This window comes from Nomascus leucogenys, chromosome 12 (assembly GCF_006542625.1).
Source record: "Nomascus leucogenys isolate Asia chromosome 12, Asia_NLE_v1, whole genome shotgun sequence".
NCBI classification, from domain to species: Eukaryota; Metazoa; Chordata; class Mammalia; order Primates; family Hylobatidae; genus Nomascus; species Nomascus leucogenys.
Window position 1 is genome coordinate 44,353,737 of NC_044392.1, and position 20,229 is coordinate 44,373,965.

Sequence of the window (20,229 nt, forward strand, 5' to 3'; positions counted from 1 at the left end):
AGTTTGGGCTTCCCTGCCTTCTGTTGCTGGGTCTCTGAGAGGCCTCCAGGAGGGTGGAAGGGTAGAGAGACTCCACGCAAGCCCTGGCTCTGAGACCTGCACACTCACACAGAGCACACAGGCATGCCTGCATTTGCACATGCCTGCAGGGCAGCAGTGGGGTCAACCCCTCTCCCCACTACCTATGCCCCCTAACCCTCACAGTGCCGGTCGTCTGGATGTGGAAGAGTTTAAGGAAGGGATTGGAAGTCGAAGAAAAGAGGGCTTCAGGAATATGCCGTCGGGGCTGCACCTGCAAAGATGGGCAGGTGGTGGCTGGCCCCGAAGTACTTCTGGGGAAGGACGTAGGAATGCTAGGAAATAAGCTCTATTGCTGTCCAAGTCCTAGAAAAGAAGTGGATTTAACTAGGTAGCAAGATAGATGGAGGTTGGACTTCAGGAGGGACTTCCCAACGCTACAGGGAAGCTTTGGGGAGGGAAGACATGTCTCCTATCTGAGAGACAGTTGCAGACAGACAACAGGTTGACCTGGAGAAGGAAGGATGAACACCTACCACAGAGGCAGAACAGTAAATGCAGCGACTAAAATCCAGAAACACCCGTCTTGGTCCCCCTCCTCTTCCCCAGATTCAGACAGAACTCCAGAAAAAAAAACCTGTAGCTGGCTGGTAGAAGACAGGTGAGCATAAAAGAAGGGAATGTTTACCATCCATCCCTCAAAACTGTGCCTGTGGCCTTGTGGCAGGTCCTCCACACGAGAATGGGTGCTGGGGACTATGGATCTCATACCCTACCCCCTCTAAGCTCAGGAACAACTGATGCATCTTTGTGGGGGCTGGGAGAACAGGTTGGAGTTCTCTGGGGAGAGAGGCCCAGGGGCCTCGGGGAGGAGGTGGAAATGGTCCGAAGTCAAGTGAGCTGTGCCACTGAGCCAGGCCTCGGTGGCAGCAGGATGAGGTTCCTCTTCCTCTAGGCTCACCGTTATTCTTCCTCTAGGCTCTGGCTATGGAGCAGAGGGTAGTTCCTAGCTGTCACCAAGTAGGAAGAAGAATGGGGTACAAGGACATGAGAGCTCAGCTTCCGACACCTGCTCATACCAACGTGTTTTATCCTGCCCCATAATACCAAGCTCCAAGTCCCAGGGAGCTTGGATGGCAGAGTACCAGGTCTTAGATGTCCAGCCAAGGGACAGTCCTGGAGTAGACACTTTGGACCTTGCCCTTGGCCCAGTGTCGACACACCGTGGAAGCTCCTCCCCTGGTTCATGAGCTGTTTGGCATCTTCTCACACTTTCTGTTGAGGGCTAAGGACAAGGGGGATGTTAGTATGTGACCACCAACCCACAGCGAAGGTCTTCCTGCTTCCAGCCAGAGGCTCCCATGCACAACTCCTCAGGCCAACACCACCTGCTCCCAGGAGTAGGACTGAAGTTTTGGTCTCCTCCAAGCCCTGTGAGGTCGATTGACAAAGTACTGACACTCCCTGCCCACCCCCTTTCTTTGCACAGAAGGCAGAGAGCTGGAACCACCTGGCTCATCTCCTGGTCATCCACCATGAAATTGAGCCCCTCTGGGTTACTCGGCCAAGGGCCCACTAGTAAGTGATCACTAGGGTGGCACCATCCACTGCTGGAGAGGGTGGGGAATGTAGCATCCTCTTGAATGTGTGCCAAATAAGGAATCCAGGTGGGCGGAGCTGGGGATGGGTTTAGAGCAGATGATACTTGGCGAGCCCCTGGACCCTGGATGCAAAGCTGAAGTGAATGGTGCTTAGGGAGCCCTGGGCACATAGTGCAGAAGGTACCTGGTGACTCCCTGGTACACAGTTGGAGCACAAGGTGCTTGGCGAGCCCCAGATGCACAGTCAGATGGGAAGGGCACTTGGTGAGATAGGAGCTGGAGATCAAGTCCTCAGCTGCAGCTGATGCCCGGCTGAGGCAAGGCTCTTTAAAGGGGCCACATGGCTCAGAGTTCTGATGTCCTTGCTGTTGAAAAGTGGCCCGATGGGCCATGGGTTAAGTGTTCAGAATGGGTGTGGCGAGGGGTGGGGTGACCACTGGGCGTGGATATCTGGATTTCCCTAACTCTGAAATATTTGCCCTTCTCCAAAGCCAGAAGATCTAGATCCCTGCCCAGGATCTTGGCTAATTGCATAGCTTGTCCAGCTCCAGTTTAGATATGCTCCTCATTCGGCCCTGTGAAATATGCTCCTCATTCAGTCCTGTGAAGGCAGCACATCTGAAAGGTTTGGCCTCCCCGACTTAGCAGGCCCAGAGTTGCAGGAAGAGTCCAGCCTCTCCTCACCTTCAGCACTCCCACCATGAAAGAGGAGGGAGGAGGGAGGGGCATAAGGGAGGCACTCACAGGGTGAAGATAGGACTGAAGTTCCAGGACCAAAAAGTGAGGCTAGTTCAGGGACAGAGGGCATTCCTTCCTGCCTCTCTCCCTACCCTCTCCTTCCACACAGAGGGAGGTAGCTGTCAAGCACCAAGGCCTCTAGATGTCAGAGGACAAGAAAGAATGGGGATGCCAGGTAGGTCATGAGGAGAGAAAGAAATAGAGCAGGGTGTGGAAGAGAGAGGCAGCGGTAGGGAGACGGGAACTCAGAAACGTCCCTATGCACAGCTGTGGAAGCTCTGAGGACACCCCGGGACTTTTTACCCAGCCCTGTCCCTTTGATGTCTGTGGGTCTGGCCCCCAACCCTCCCCACTTGTGAACAACAGGGGGACTTTCTGCTCAGTCATTTCTGGAGATGAGACGAGTCCCATCCTGAGGGCCCGCTCTGGCTCCCAGCCTCCCAGGTGCGTCACCCTGTGTCTTAAGCAGAACTGGACAGGAGGAGGGGGGCAGACAGACACGCAGGAGGAGACAGGGGAGGACAGATGAAGCAGAGAAGACAAGGGTGGCAGCCAGGAGGAAATTCTGAGACTATGAAGAGGGATTCTCAAGAAAATGAGACAAAGGGCAGAAGTTGACAGCAGGGTCAGACAAGAAGTGGAGAGGGAGAAGGGGCCTGGCCAGCAACCCTCCCTAGATGGTGGCAACTTCTGGGGCATGGGAGGCACAGATGTGAAGGAGGCAGGGGTGCCTCTTTTGGAAGCAGAATTTCCTAGGGGAGAGACCTTAATGCTGGAAGGCCAAGAGCTTAAATAAGATAATGGATGCCCAGTGCTTTGTAAGCTATAAAGCACTATACAAATTATTGTCGTTATCTGGTTGTGATATCATTTACAAAGACACTGCAGAAGTACATTTAGTGACACGGAAAGATGGCCACGATGAACTGTGGGGTGAAAAAAGCAGGTTTACAGATAATATAAATGATGCCATTTTTTACATTTCCATGTACAAATTCAGAAAAAGTATCTGGAAGCATAAATATGCATGTGGGTGATGAGTTGTGGATGATTTATATCTTCTTTTTGCTTATCTGTATTTTCTCTTTGTGTTTTTTAAAGAACATACATTATTCATGCAGGGAAAAACAAGCAGTTTGCTTTTAAAAGAACGAGGCTTCCTGCCCAGAGGTCTGGGCTCAGGATGAGTGAACAGAGCCTTACAGGCCCCCCGCTCTGCCCCCTCGCTACCTGGGTGTGTATCGCGGGCTCTGTCGCATACATACTCTCCAAGAACATTTTTTTCCTCCATGTTTTGGGCTGGGACAAAGTCCATTTTCTTGAATTCAGGATTGGCAGCATGTTTTTGTAGCCCTACCATGTCTTCCATCCCAGGAGACATAAAACAGGTGGGAAGTAGAGAAAAGCAGACACTTCTCAGAAATTCCTAGCAACCCTAGGCTTACACCAAGGGAGGCCAATAGCTCTCTATTTGCAGGATCTTTGGGGCCATAAAGTGAGGGCACTTTCCCCTCCCAACCCTGTGGGGTCAGCCTCTGCCTGTAGTGGCTCAAACTCCCAAGTCTGGGTTCCCACACCCTTCCATTTCTCACACATTCCATGCCCATCACCTAGACGTGTCTCCTTTTTCCATTCCTTTCCTGATTCTCTGCCCACCCTTTCCTCCCAGTCTAAGTGTGGACCATCACACCCCTTGAGGCCCTCCCCAAATTCTTCCTCACTGGGCTCCCACTCTCCTTTCTTTCCCAGCCTGAAAATACAACCCCCCCTCCGCCCACTCCTGAATCTCCTCCCTCAGAGCCACTCCTCCCCACCTACCGAGAATAGTTTTTGTTCTGTTTCATTTTTTTTTGAAACAGGGTCTCTATCACCCAGGCTAGAATGCAGTCAGAATAACATTTAACATAAGTAACTCCTTATACTGGCAAAGAGTTTTCTATTTCCAAATTAGATTTTTTTAAATCTACTTTAGAGAGGGCGGCATCAATGATCTGAGAAGCAAAATGACTCGCCTAAGATCACATAGGCAGTTACTGGAGGTCCAGCCCACATCCACCGCCCCACTCTGCCTCGAGGACAGAGAATACAGCTGCATTTTCCTCTCTTTGCCTTCAGTCTCTGTCTATAGTTCTAAATTGCATCTTCCCTGTCCCCAGGCTGTGGCATTTAAGCCTTCTACTTCTAGCTGCAACCTGCCTTTCCAGCATCATGATATGCCCCAGCCTAATATACAGCCCATGTTTCAATCAGTCTAGACTCTTCCCTATCTGCCAGCTTGTACTGTGTCACCCACCACCAAGCCTGGGACTTGCATCTTCTGAGACTGGCCTTCACATCTGTCCCCGTTCCCTCCTCTGCATCGTTGGTCTCTGTGGCTTCCCCATGACACCCTGTCTGATCTCTATACTGCCCACAAGGCATTTAATACCTACTACCATACACAGCTATGGTGTGAGTGTTAGGCGTCCCCTTAGGAAAACAGAAACCACTCCAGGTATTTCCACAGATAGAGAGTATTGAATATAAGGGATTGACTTTACTGGTGCGAAAGGGTTGAGAAGCAAAAAGAGAACACTAAGTAACACAGAGATAACTGCAGGAAGAAGCTAACTCCCCTAGGCTGGGGGAACAAAGAGGCGAGTTGAGGTTGTGAGAATCTAAAAATGCAAGAAAGGGACCCTATAGAGGTGGGGTCCCTCAGAGGAGGAGGTGGTGCTGCCCAGCTGGTACCCCAGCAATACTGAAAGGAAACAAACAGAAAGAAGTGAGTCATCCCCTGTCTCCCAGCAGCACCCACTACTGGCAGAACCTAACAGAGCGGGCAAAGGAGTCTGGGAAGTGTGGTTGGCAGAGTTTCAGCCCCAGCCTCACAGAGCAGAGTAGAGAAGGGAGGGTTTAGAGCCAAGAAACAATAAGCAAATGAGCAGCATCATGGTAGTTATTATTTTTCTTATACCTAAAATCTATTGAGCACCTACCACATGTCTACACTTGACATACACTTTTTTTTTTTTTTTTTTTTTTTTTGAGACAGAGTCTCACTCTTATCGCCCAGGCTGGAGTGCAGTGGTGCAATTTTGGCTCACTGCAACCTCCGCCTCCCAGGGCCAAGCAATTCTCCTGCCTCAGCCTCCCAAGTAGCTGGGATTACAGGGGTATGCCACCATGCCCAGCTAATTTTGGTATTTTTAGTAGAGATGGGGTTTCACCATGTTGGCCAGACTGGTCTCGAACTCCTGATCTCAGGTGATCCATCTGCCTCAGCCTCCCAAAGTGCTGGGATTACAGGCATGAGCCACCACGCCCAGCCTTGACATGCACTTTAACACACAAAAAAAATCTTGTAAGCTCACACTATTGCTGACATTTTACAGATGAGGAAAGCGAGCCTTACAGAAGTCAAATAACTTGCTCAAAGTCCCACAACTAATAAATGGCAGAGCTGGGATTCAAAGTCAGATCTGTACACCTGTCTTCCACTATATCACACTGCCTACATGGTGTACCACTCTGGGCCAAGAGGGCTTTGGAGATGGGTGGGCATAAGTCCTTATGAGCAGGATGGTGTCTGTATGGCCCCAGGACCAAAATGTGTTTAGCAAAAAGCGATGTGCTGAATACCCACTCATGGTAGGTCCTGCGGTGGGTGAAGAAGTCACAAAGATAGGCAATAACAAGCCCCTGCCCTGAGGGGCATGCTATCTGCTGGGAGAGAAGACATGTAGACAAACAATTGCAGCACACCATGGCAAACCCTCATGCAGCTGTGTAAGAACCAAATGCTACGAGAGCACCATAAATGAAGGAATGAGGATGATGAAACTCGGATCTCGATGCTTCCCTGCTGAAAATCCTTCAATGGCTCCCCAGTGCCAGTGAGGTAAGCACAAAGCTCGCAGGCAGGCCTACCTCTAGGCTTCATCTCTTGAGCCTCCTGCCCCTTCACGCCCATACCATCCTCCAGAGGGCTTTGCAGCTCTAAGCCTGCAGGCCCTCATTCACTTTGCTCCTGCGACTCAGCATCATCCTCTCTCCTCCACCTCTCCCTTCCCATATATCTTGAGGATCAACTACTCCCCCATTAAATCAGCTCTTTCAACTGCTGCCTCCTCTCTGAAGCCCTTACTGATTTCTCTTCCCCTTGCAATCTTATCCTAGGCAGAATAGACCACTCCTTCTTATACCCCTTCCCCCAAATCCTTGCTTCAAAGTTAAACTCTGAATGACCTGGATTGTTTGCGTATGTATCTTTCTTTTTTTTTTTTTTGAGACGGAGTCTTGCTCTGTCCCCCAGGCTGCAGTGCAGTGGCGCAATCTCGGCTCACTGCAAGCTCCGCTTCCCGGGTTCACGCCATTCTCCTGCCTCAGCCTCCCGAGTAGCTGGGACTACAGGCACCCGCCAACATGCCTGGCTAATTTTTTGTATTTTTAGTAGAGACGGGGTTTCACCATGTTAGCCAGGATGGTCTCGATCTCCTGACCTCGTGATCCGCCCGCCTCGGCCTCCCAAAGTGCTGGGATTACAGGCTTGAGCCACCGCGCCCGGCACTTATATATCTTTCTTGCCCTCATGTCTCATTTATCTTTGTATCCCTTAAAACCATAACAAACTCCAGCACATTCTAGGCTTCAAATAGATGCTTGATGAATTAATGACAACAAACCAACTAGGGGCAGAGAGTACAGAAAGGAAAAAAAATACTACCTTGAGAGCCAGACCTGAACTGAATCTTGGTTCAACATACTTAACTAAAACTAGTTGTTTAATTTGCTCCAGCAAAGTTATTGGTAATTTACTTCTCCAATCCTCAGGTTAAGTCACCCGTCAAATGGAAAATCCACCATGTACCTCGGGACACATGATCCCTGAGCCAAAGCATCAGCTGGACCAGCTGCCTCTTCCCTCAGGTGGTCGCGGATGATGTTGGGACCACATGTGAGGACCTCAGTCCCTGGGGCTACACTAGGAAGTCTGGAGGCCTGACTGCCATGACTCCTCCTCAGCCACCAAGTCTGTACTCAGCCACGATGGAGGAGGGAAGAGGGAAACCCTTCAATCTCCCATCCCTTCTAGCCCTCTAGTTCCAGCACTCAGCATCTGTGAGATCCTCAATTCCCTCTAACATCTTTCTGCCCTAACCCTCACATCCTCTAGTTCCTGTGATACCTTCAGCTTCATGGGTCCCTCAGAACATCTGGAGCCTCCTTGGGTTCTCTAGGGTATCTCTTGGTATCCTTGAGACCACCAGGATACCAAGCAGTTTCCCTCCCTGATGACTTCCAAGCAGTCCTGGAACTTGGCTCTCAAGTCGCCAAGCAGTCTCTCTGCCAGTCTCTCCAGATTCCCAGGCTCTCTCATTCTCTTCACCATCCCTCTCCACCCCCTCCAGGCACTGCCAGATCTGACCCAGCACCATCTGGACACACGGCCACCTGACACAGAACTACAGCTGCTGCGGGGCTCCACCCCCTGCCCTCCTGTCACCACTGCCCCAGCCGGTTCATTGCAATTCAGTCTAACATCAAATTCAGCCTCAGGAAACTTCTGGCAGCAAAGTACACACAGCAGGAGAGAGAAGTAGAGAAGTGGGAAGGGCAAGCTGATCTGACCCAGCATGTTCCTGCCACAGCTCCAAATGACCACCCTGCCTCCACATCCTTGCCCAAGCCCTTCCCTATGCTCAGGACACCCTCTCCACCCATGACTTCTTATTGGGATTCTACTTAGCTCCCAAGGCCCAGCCCAGATGCCCCCAGACTGCACTCTCTTGAGTTTCCTCCCTTCCTCTCTAGGATGTAAGCCCCTTGAGGAGAGAGGATGACATTTGGGAGCCCTTTCAGGGCCCAGCAGCATGCAGGGTTGAAGGGAGAGATAAAGCCAGAGGGGAGACCTGAGGTCTGACCCTCAGCCCTAGTCAGCAAGAACAAAAAGGTTGCTAAATGCTCCCTTCAGGATTCAGGGGGCTGGTAGAAAAGAAAGGAAGAAAATATCCAAGCCTCTGACAGCTGGCACATCCATTTGCTGATAGAATCCCAGAACCTTGCCGGGCGCGGTGGCCCATGCCTATAATCCCAGCACTTTGGGAGGCCAAGGTGGCCGGATCACCTGAGGTCAGGAGTTCGAGACCAGTCTGGCCAACATGGCAAAACCCCATCTCTACTAAAAGTACAAAAATTGGCCAGACCTAGTGGTTCATGTCTGTAGTCCCAGCTACTCAGGAGGTTGAGGCAGGAGAATCACTTGAACTGGGAGGCGGAGGTTGCAGTGAGCAGAGATCACGCCACTGCACTCCAGCCTTAGTAATAGAACGAGACACTGCCTCAAAAAAAAAAAAAAAAAAAAAGAATCCCACAACCTCTCTTCTAGAAAGGTGTTATTTCCCCGTTTACCAGACAGCAACTGAAGCTTGGAAAGATCAAGAAACTTGCCCAGGTTCACCTGGGCACAAGGGTGGAGGACGGGTGAAGATACAGTAAGAGAGGCTATTTCCCAGCTAAGTCTATCCCAGTGAAATGTTGAGGCACACCAGAGATTCCTGGCAGTCTCGTAACCTGGGCTGCATGTAGACAGCGCTGTCACGGAGGGCTCAGCTGTTCCAAAGTCCAAGACAGCCCCCTCTGTTTGACAGAGCTGCTGGCCTGGGCCCAGGCTTCCACACACAGAGTAACTGATTCCATTTTAAAGGTGAAAACACTTCTATTGCAGTGATCACAATGTGTATCAAAGCGGTAAGCACGGTTTCCAGAAGTGGGCTGTGCAAAGCAGCGTTCAGGCCATGCAGAGCAGAGCCACAGATGGGCTGTGCTGAGACTGCCCTGCTGCGTGGAGAGCAATGCTTAGACAGCAGGCTTGGGATAGAATGGCAATCGGGCAAACGCTAACAATCAGACTCACTGCTCTCCTTGTTTGGCCCTTTTCAAACAGAAAAAGACAACTGGGCCAAGCACAGTGGCTCATGCCTGTAATCCCAGCACTTTGGGAGGCCAAGGCTGGAGGATCACCTGAGGTCAGGAGTTCGAGACCAGCCTGGCCAACATGGTGAAACCCCCATCTCTACTAAAAATACAAAATTAGCTGGGTGTGGTAGCAGGCACCTGTAATCCCAGCTACTCAGGAGGCTGAGGTAGGAGAATCCCTTAGAACCCGGGAGGCGGCGGTTGCATGAGCCGAGATCATGCCACTGCACTCCAGCCTGGGTGACAGAGCAAGACTCTGTCTCAAAAAAAAGAAAAAAGAAAAAGACAACTGGTTTGAGTCTGCGGGGTGGATACTTGAGCACGAGCATTCCTCCTCCTTACAGTGTCATCCTACCCAGAGCTGGGCCCAACGAGAGATAGTCTATCCCCAAGGGCCTCCCTGTCCAAAAGGCAGGATCCTGAAGGTGGCCAGGACTCTGGAACTCTCTGCAGAACCTGGGCTGGGGAGGCAGACTTCTGGGCTGGAGGGACGTGTGCAGCCACTCCACAGCCCTCCCCACTGCCTTTTTAGTTCCTCCCCATCTTTGGTCCTTCTCTGCCCCACCCCAGAACTGAAAAGGGGGGATGAGGGATGCGGGGAGCCTTTTTCTGTGGCTGTGCTGTGTGCTGTAGGTGGTGGCACCCACTGTCCCCTGTTGGGACACTCTCCCTAGACCTTGAATGGCTGGCTCCTTCTCACCTGTCACCTCATGGAGAGGCCTTCCAAAAGCATCACCTACTCTACATCTAACACCCTACACTGTCATCCTCATACCTCCTATTCGCTCCCATCATGAGCTGAAATCACTTTTCCTATTTGTTCATAAGTTTATTTCTCTCTCCACCACCAGAATAAAGGCTCCCAGAGAGAAAGGCTGTGCACATCTTGTTTGCTGCTATATCCCCAGGGCCTGGCACTGCCAGCTACATCAAGGGAGGGCTCCACTCTGTTGAATGAGCTGACTGGATGGACTTCCACTTCTTATTACTCTTCTAAGGATATAATAAATAGAACAATGATAATAATTCCGGCCTGACAGCAGCAGCCTTTAACAGTTGACAAAGCAATGCACTGAGTCACTGGTCATTTCCTACGTACAATGGCTTAGTCTGGGTTATTCCCATTTTACATGTGGGGAAAATGAGGCTCAGAGGGCCTCTGGGATTTGCCACAAGCCACACAGCCTTTCTGGTGGTGGAGCAGACACTCAAAAAGACCCTGACCCCCACCACTCTCCTTCCATAGCCTCACAGTCACCCGTATACGGAAGGGTAAACCACAGCTCCTTCTTCCTCATCATCCTCGTCCACGCGGGTGCCCTTGGCAAACACAGGCATGTGAGTGAAGAATCATCTGCCACACACAGAGGCTGACCCGCAACTGTGCGTGAGGAGAAGCATGGAGACAGCCTGTGAGGCAGCCCAGTGGGGAGCGTGGAAGAGGAGTCAGCACAAGCTGCCTCTCCCTGGAAGGGCTGTTATCCTCTAAACCTTCCTTTTCTTCCTTTCTTTGCTTTTTTTTCCTCAAAATGTCAATACACAGTTATTCAGCATCTCCTGCATGCCAGCATTTTACCAGGCACTGAGAATTCAACATAAATAAGACAAGGTTACCACCTCAGAGTGGAAACAAATGAAGAAAATAAACTCGAAACCTATCACTTCTGCCATTGATTTATTGTCTATTCAAGTAAATCAGCTGATCTTTGAGCCCTCTATAATATATTAAAAACCAAGCAAATGATCTAATTTATCAATATCAATAATAATATTACAATTGCAAATGGCCTTATAATTTTCAAACATTGGGTATATTATAGGCTGGATGCGGTGGCTCATGCCTGGAATCCCAACACTTTGGGAGCCTGAGGCAGAAGGATCACTTGAGCCCAGGAGTTTGAGACCAGCCTGGGCAACATAGTGAGACCCCCATTTCTAAAAATAAAAAAAAAGGATATATTAATATACTATATAACATTTTGTGAAATAAGTTTTTTTCATACCTTCATAAGAACAAGGAACGATTTTACTAGGACCGGCTCATTATAAATTCATGCACTAATTCTATAATAAAGCCTGATTTAGAAACAGCCAGACACATGGCAGACCCACGGAGAAAAATTAGCTGTTGAAGTCAGAGCCAGAAGCTGACCATTTCACGTTCATAGTCTCTCACTTCTATTTCACTTCTTTTGTTACCTAATTTTTCAATTAGAAGTAAGAGGCACTAATATGCAGCCAGGCAGAGTGGCTCATGCCTTTAATCCCAGCACTTTGGAAGACTGAGGCAGGAGGATCAATTGAGCCCAGGAGTTCAAGACCAGCCTGGGCAACATAGGGAGACTCATCTCTACAAAAAAATTTAAAAATAGGCCAGCTGCAGTGGCTCACACGTGTAATCTCAGCACCTGGGGAGGCCGAGGCGTGTGGATCACCTGAGGTCAAGAGTGCGAGACTAGGCTTGCCAACATGGTGAAGCCCTGTCACTACTAAAAATACAAAATTAGCCAGGCATGGTGGCACACGCCTGTAATCCCGGCTACTTGGGAGGCTGAGGCAAGAGAATCCCTTAGAACCTGGGAGGTGGAGGTTACAGTGAGCCGAGATAGCACCACTGCACTCCAGCCTGGGTGACAGAGCGAGACTCTGTCTCAAAAAAAAAAAAATTAAAATCAAAAAATAAAAATTAACTGGGTGTGGTGGCGTGCACCTGTGGTCCCAGGTATTTGGGAAGCTGAAGTGGAAGGATTTCTTCAGCCTGGGGGTTCAAGGCTACAGTGAGATGTGATCGTGCCACTGTACTCCAGAAGTTAATAAGCAATGGTCATTTCTTTTCCCCCAGAAGTGAGCTCCAAAACAAGGAGCTGAGTTTTTATTTACTTTTGCATGTTTGGTGAACTGTAGGCATAGAATCCGTGTTTACTAAATAGATACAGGAAGAGTAACTATAAAGTAATGCTTTGGCTCTACAAATGCCTAGAACTGTTCAGAGAAAAGGCATTATGTGAAATCTAAGATATCCCACTGCTCCTTTCAGTAGTGTTGTGGGAGTGTGTTATGATTGCTCATGATGTTGGCAAAGCACATTCTGCTGAAAGAAAAACTACTTGCAAAAAGATACTATGATTCTGCAAATGAGTCCATGTTTCAGGTTTAAAAGGCTGCAAAGCATGCATTCCTGCAAGGGTAGGGTTTGGGCTGATGGTTAGAAAAACATTCTGGATTCTGATTTCTTAAAGCTTGAAACTGAACTGGATGCGGTGGTGTGTGCCTCTAGCCCCAACTACTTAGAGTTCAAGTCTAGCCTGGACAACATAGCAAAACCCCAGCTCTTAAAACGACAAACAAAAAAAGTTTGAAAAGGGTCTTCTCAGGGCAATTCCATACAGAGCTCTTTTGCTCTAGTAATAGTTCGAGGCTTTGGAAAGTCCTGCTCCTTTTCCTTTCTCCTCAGGTGTCTTTAACATGAACTCATTCTGTGGAAAAGCAGTTGGCAGTGCCCACCCATCTGTGGGGGGCTGCGTCCTTAACTCTTGGCAGCTATACTGGCTACTGATTGAGATCCCAAAATCTGAAACCAGACCATCTGGTTCTAATCCCCACTTCCTTTCTGTGTGACCCTGGGCAAGTCATTTAACTTCCCCAAGTCTCAGACTGCCTGTCTGTAAAGTGGGGAGAATAATAATAGCACCCACTTCATGGGCCAGTTATAAGGGCAGGTGAGTTCAGACCGGTAAAGCGCTTAGCACAGTGTTTGCTCATGGCAAGCCGGACATGATGGCATATCTCTCTCCACCCCCATGGCCTACAAGTTCCAAATTGGAAGCCCCAGGTTCAGATTAGTGTTCTTATTGTGTGACAGAAGCTAAGTCTCTTGACCATGATCTCAGTTTTCTCACCTGTAAAATGGCGCCAGGTAATCCTCAAATAAGGCAAGGCCAGGCCTTGGCAGTTATTTGTCAAATAATAACTGAATATACAAGGTAATGATGGGCCATTGTTAAGGTTTGGACACAAAGGGCAGGATGGTAAAAATTAAAACTCATCAGTTTTGTTCCCTGAAAGCAGACAGTAGGAATAAAAAGGTGAAGAACTCTGTCTGTATGATCCACTGTGCATATTATTCTTGCTATATTGGACACAGATCTCCTCAGATTCCCTTGATCACCATATTCTTTCCAAAAGTCCCATGCTAGAGCTTGCTAAAAAGGACAAGATGTTGCACCCTGCGCTTCCTAGCACTAAGAAAGAGGCAAGGCATTTATTTGGCCTCTTTGGATTTTGGAGGCAAGATATGCTGCACTTGAGAATCTCGTTCAACCTAGTTATTGGGTGACCCAGAATTCAAGCAGCCAATTCAGGTGAGTCCCAGGATAAGAAAGGTCCCTGCTGGGCTGGGTGCAATGGCTCATGCCTGTAGTCCCACCACTTTGGGAGGCCGAGGCGGGCGGATCACCTGAGGCCAGGAGTTCAAGACCAGCCTGACCAACATGGCAAAATCCTGTCTCTACTAAAAATACAAAATTAGCCGGGCATGGTGGCACGTGCCTGTAATCCCAGCTACTTGGGAGGCTGAGGCAGGAGAATCACTTGAACCTGGGAGGCGGAGGTTGCAGTGAGCTGAGAGGCGCCATTGTACTCCAGCCTGGGCGACAAGAGAGAAACTCTGTCTCAAAACAAAGAAAGGAAGGTCCCTACCGCTGTTCAGGCTGTGACACAAGCTGCTCTGCCTCTTGGGCCGTGTGACCCAGCATATCCAGTGGTGCTGGAATCACCATGGTGGATAAAGCATGGAGTCTTTGGTGAGCTCCCAGGGAGAACTGCAGCACACACCCTAGGGTTCCAGAACAACCCTCCCATGTCATCTCTGACAAACATGTCATGCTCTTTCTGACAAAGAATTACGCTCTGAAAAATAGCTATAGTATGCTCTTGAGCCCTAGCAGAGACTAAGTGCCTGACCAATGGGCACCAAGTGACCATTCAGCCTGAGATGGCCATCCTAAGCTGAATGATGGGTCATAAGGTTGGACGTCCAAGGCAGTAATCCATTAAGTGATGGGAGGGATACATTCAAACCAGGCTCAAGCTGGTTCAGAACACATAAGTAAATTGCATGAGCAGGTGGTGGCCCAGACTCCCAAATCACCTGCCTCTATTTTACTGCTTCTTCAATCCACATGTATGTCTTCTGGGCAGGGGTGGGTAGAGGGTCCATATAACCAACTGATAAATGTGCCAGGATGACATGCTGGCGCTAACAGCACTGTGGCTCCACTTGGGAGGTCCCTGAAGGACAACAGTAAAGGAGAATCCTGCCAGGGATCAGAGCTGCAAGCATATAGCTGGTCATCCACTTTGCCCATGGGGAGCGATAGTCCAGGGTAAGAATATACACCGACTACAGGGAAGTGGCACCTGGCCTGGCCAGCTGGGCAGGGCTCTGAAAGGAATAAAATGAAAAGACTGGAGAAAAGAAAGTCCGAGAAAGACATAGGGTATGGCAGGGCCGGGACAAGGGAGCATTTGCACAACCCTAAGGATGAGTGCCTCCCTAGGAACCTACTTGCCTCATCCAGGCCCAGCCCTGGCAGATGGGCCTATGGAAGTGTGCACACAGGGTGCAGATCTTTGGGACTCAAATTGTGCCCACCAAAGAGCATCTATCACTGGGGAGGCAGTGAACAACCCACTGGGCAGGATAACTCATCCTGTAGATGTTAGCCAGCCTTTCCCTTCTGCCACCTGTACCCCCAGTGCTGGCACAATGGCCTGATCAACATAGTGGACTTGGTGGCTTTTCATGGGCTCAAGATCATGGACACCTTCTCACTGAGGTGCAGAGCTACAGCCAAGCACCAAACTTGCTTGCAACAGATTGATACTGAGCCCTATACCTGGTACTATTCCTTAGCAGGGAGAGAAAACATCCAGCCATATGGTAACAGGTTGATAACATCAGACCCCTTCCTCTTTTGAGGGAGCAGTGATGTGACCTCACCAGAATGATTACAAACTCCAGCAGCACCCTCCGTGTGCTTACAGAATGCCTGATCTCTCAGAATGGTATCCCACATCACAGTGCCTCAGACCAAGGAACCCATTTCACAGCAAAGAGGCACAACAATAGGCTCGCGATCACAGGGTGGACTGGTCCTACCCCATCACCCATAATTAGTCATCTTGATGGAATGATGGTGTGGCCTGTTGAAGGCTCAGGAAGGCACCATCTGGGGAACAACCCTTTGTGGGGTTGGAGCCCTCTCCTCCAGGATGGAGCTTGAAACTCAACTGGATGCGGTGGTGTGCGCACAATATTGTACTGTGTCCCCTATGATCAGAATACACAGATCTCGGTATCAAGGACTGGAATCAGAAATGGCTCCTCTCACTGTTACATCAAGCAACTTATTTGTGAATGCATGCTTCCATTCACCATCATCTTAGGATCCTCCAGGCTAGAAGTCCTAGTTAACAGACATAGAATTGTACCAGTTCACACAGTAAGAATTCCATCAAACTGGTAGCAGCAACTACCACCTATTCACTTTGAGATCCTCATGCAGTGGACCAACAGGCAAAGGAAGGAAGTTCCTATACTGGCTGGGATCATCAATTCTGGTTACCATGAGGAGCTAAAGTAGCTGCCACACCATGAGTCAGGGAGGAGAATGTCTTGTACCTAGGGACTCTCTGGGACATCTCTGAATAGTTTCATGTGTCTAGTGATGACTGTTAATGGGCTGCTACCACAACCAACAAGGACAGGGTAACTAGGGATCTGCACCTTTTGGCAGTGAAGGTCTGGATCACCCTACCAGGAAAACAACTCAAACTAGATGAAGTGCTAACTGAAGGTGGAGAATCTGGAATGGAGGAGGGAAATGATGAATATCAATTAGAGCCTCTGGACTAGCTACAAGTAAGAAGGCTATAGCTTTTTTTTTTTTTTTTTGACTAATCTTTTCGCCTTGGTCTTTGAGAAAAACACTTTTTTTCATTAGTAATGGGCTCTTGCTCTGTCACCCAGACTGGAGTGCAGTGGTGGGATCACAGGTCACTGCAGCCTCCAACCAATGGGCTCAAGCGATTCTTCCACCTCCGCCTCTCAAGTAGCTGGGACTACAAGTAGCACACCACCATATCTGGCTATTTTCTTTCTTTATTTTTTGTAGAGACAGGGTCTTGCTTTATTACCCAGGCTGGTCTCCAACTCCTGGCTTCAGTCGAGAGAAAAACACTCTTGACTACCACCTTGAAGGGGACCCCGTGACTGGCAGGATCTGTAGCTCCCTTCTTAAGGAATAAGTAAGGAACTAGGAATGTCACCGTTAGCACAGAACAAGCTGAAGCCCAAATTATCATCTGGGAGCTGAACATAATGAGAGGGCACAGGGGGTGGACCGTGTTGGACACAAATTGTGTATGCTTCCTTAGATTCTTTTAATTGACTCTTTATTTCCAAAAGGGCTGCCTGCCTCCCAAACCACCACCGCCTCTATCAGAGCCCTTTTTTGTGGCCAGAGCTGCCTGACGTCAAAGCTGTAGTCCTAGGGAGGGATGGTCTTCACACCCACATGTTGAGGCTGTCTCTCTGAGTCACCCCTCTATTTCTGATTAAAATCAAACATCACACATGGGCCATGGCATCTGGCTTCCCAAGTGGACACCAAGGTCCAGAGGATGAAACCTCTATGTCAGTTCCTATAGGATAACCTTATCCAATGGGAAGTGGGAAGCACCAGGGAGTTGGGCAGATAAATCACTCCTCCTTTCTCCCTTCTGTGGATTACTCCAACGTGTGATTTCACCTTGCACCCTGTCTGAAGAAAGTCCTCCTTGCCAAGCGAAATGCTTGCCAAGCAACTGGCCGCTGCACTTTGCAGCTCATTTTGAAGTAGCCAATGCAGTAACATTGTTTGCATCTGTTTTTTGCTGCACTTCTCCTTTCCTCACCACTCTGAGCTTGGTCCCTCTTCTAGAAACACCTTTCCCCACTTTCTTCAACCCTACTCATCCTCCACAACTCAGCTCAATCTCATGTCTTCTGACATCTCAACCCCCCCCACACACACACACACCTAGGCTAAATTAGGGGCCTCTGAGGGGGGTTCCCATAGCACCAGCCTACACCACTAACTCACTACAAGCTTTAATAAGTATCTGTTAGGAAAATCCTGCCAAAGCAATCAGACAAGGGCATCCAAATTGGAAATCAAACTGGATGTCAAACTATTGTTGCCAATAATATGTTAGTACACCTAGAAAACCCTAAAGACTCAACCATAAAGATCCTAGATCTGATACATTCAGTAAAGTCTCAGGATACAAAATCCGTGTACGCAAGTCAGTAATGCTGCTGTATACCAACAACGACCAACCTAAGAATCAAATCAATAACTCAATCCCTTTTACAACAGCTGCAAAAACAAACAAACACACAAAAAACTTAGGAATATATTTAACCAAGGAGGTTAAAGATCTCTACAAGGAAACTACAAGGAACTCTACAAGGAAAACTCTACAAGGAACTCTACAAGGAAAACATTGCTGAAAGAAATCAGAGATGACACAAACAAATGGAAACACATCCCATCCTCATGGATGGTAAGAATCAATATTGTGAAAATGACCATAGTGCCCAAAGCAATCTACAGATTCAATGCAATTTCCGTCAAAATACCTTCATTATTCTTCACAGAACTAGAAAAAACAATCCTAAAATTCACATGGAGCCAAAAAAGAGCCCATATAGCCAAAGCAATACTACGCAAAAAGAACAAATCTGGAGGCATCACATTATCCAACTTAGAATTATACTACAAGTCTATAGTTATCAAAACTGCATGGTACTGGTATAAAAATAGGCATGTAGACGAATGGAACAGAATAGAGAACCCAGAAATAAAGCCAAATACATAAAGCCAATTGATCTTTGACAAAGCGTACAAAAACATAAATTGGGGGAGCTGGATGTGGTGGCTCACGCCTGTAATCTCAGCACTTTGGGAGGCCAAGGCAGGCAGATGGCTTGAGCCCAGGAGGTTGAGGCTGCAGTGAGCCGAGATCGTGCCACTGCATTCCAGCCCGGGTGACAGAGTGAGACCCTGTTTCAAAAAATAAACAAATAAATAGATTGGGGAAGGACACCCTATTCAATAAATGGTACTGAGTAAACTGGCAAGCCACATGTAGAAGAATGAAACTCGTTCCCCATCTCTCACCTTATACGAAAATCAACTCAAGATGTACTAAAGACTTAAACCTAAAGGCTGAAGCCATAAAAATTCTAGAAGGTAACATCCAAAAAACTCTTCTGGACATTGGCTTAGGCAAAGAATTCATGACTAAGACCCCAAAAGCAAATGCAACAAGAACAAAAATAAATAGATGGGGAACTAATTAAACTAAAAAGCTTCTGCATAGCAAAAAAAAGTAATCAGCAGAGTAAACAGACAACCCACAGAGTGGGAGAAAACATTCTCAAACTGTGCATCCAACAACGCCTAGTGCCCAGAATCTCAAGGAACTCACATCAGGAAGAAAAAAACAAATAGGCCAGGCGTGATGGCTCATGCCTTAATCCCAGCACTTTGGGAGGTCGAGGCGGGTGGATCACCTGAGGTCAGGAGTTCCAGACCAGCCTGACCAACATGGAGAAACCTCATCTCTACTAAAAATACAAAATTAGCTGGGCGTGGTGGTGCATGCCTGTAATCCCAGCTACTCAGGAGGCTGAGGCAGGAGAATCTGTTGAACCTGAGAGGCGGAGGTGCAGTGAGCCGAGATTGCACCATTGCACTCCAGCATGGGCAACAAGAGCAAAACTCCATCTAAAAAAAAAAAAATAAATAAAAATAAAAATAAAAAAATAATAATCCCATCAAAAAGTGAGCAAAGGACATGAATAGACATTTCTCAAAAGAAGGTATACAAACAGCCAACAAACATATGAAAAAATGCTCAACATCACAATCATCAGGGAAATGCAAATTAAAACCACAATGAGATACCGCCTTATTTCTGCAAGAATGGCCATAATTAAAAAGTCAAAAAACAATAGATGTGGCGAGGTGCAGTGGCTTATGCCTGTGATCCCAGCACTTTGGGAGGCTGAGGCAGGGGGATCACCTGAGGTCAGGAGTTCAAGACCAGCCTGGCCAACATGGTGAAACCCCATTTTTTTCTACTAAAAATACAAAAATTAGCCAGGCATGGTGGCGCTCACCTGTAGTCCCAGCTACTCGGGAGGCTGAGGCAGGAGAATCACTTGAACCTGGGAGGCAGAGGTTGCAGTGAGCCGAGATCACGCCATTGCACTCCAGCCTGGGTGACAGAGTGAGACTTCATCTCAAACACGGACACACACACACACACACACACAAATAGATGTTGGCGTGGATATGGTGAAAAGGGAACAGTTTTACATTACTGGTGGGAATGTAAATTAGTAAAACCACTGTGAAAAACAGTATGGAGATTCCTTAAAAAACCAAAAGTAGAAATACCATTATTTCCAGCAATCCCACTACTGGGTGTCTATTCAAAGGAAAAGAAGTCATTCTATAAAAAAGACACATGCACACGCATGTTTATAGCAGCACAATTTGCAATTGCAAAGATATGAAACCAATCTAAGTGCCCATCAACCAATGAGTGGATAAAGAAAATGTGGTATATCTGCATCACGGAATACCACTCAGCCAGAAAAGGAACGAAATAATGTCTTTTGCTGCAACTTTGTTGGAGCTGGAGGCCATTATTCTAAGTGGAGTAACTCAGGAATGGAAAATCAAATATTGTATGTTCTCACTTATAAGTGGGAGCTAAGCTATGAGGACACAAAGGCATGAGAGTGATATAAGAGAATTTGGGGACTTGCGGGGAAGGTTGGGTGAGGAATAAAAGGTTACAT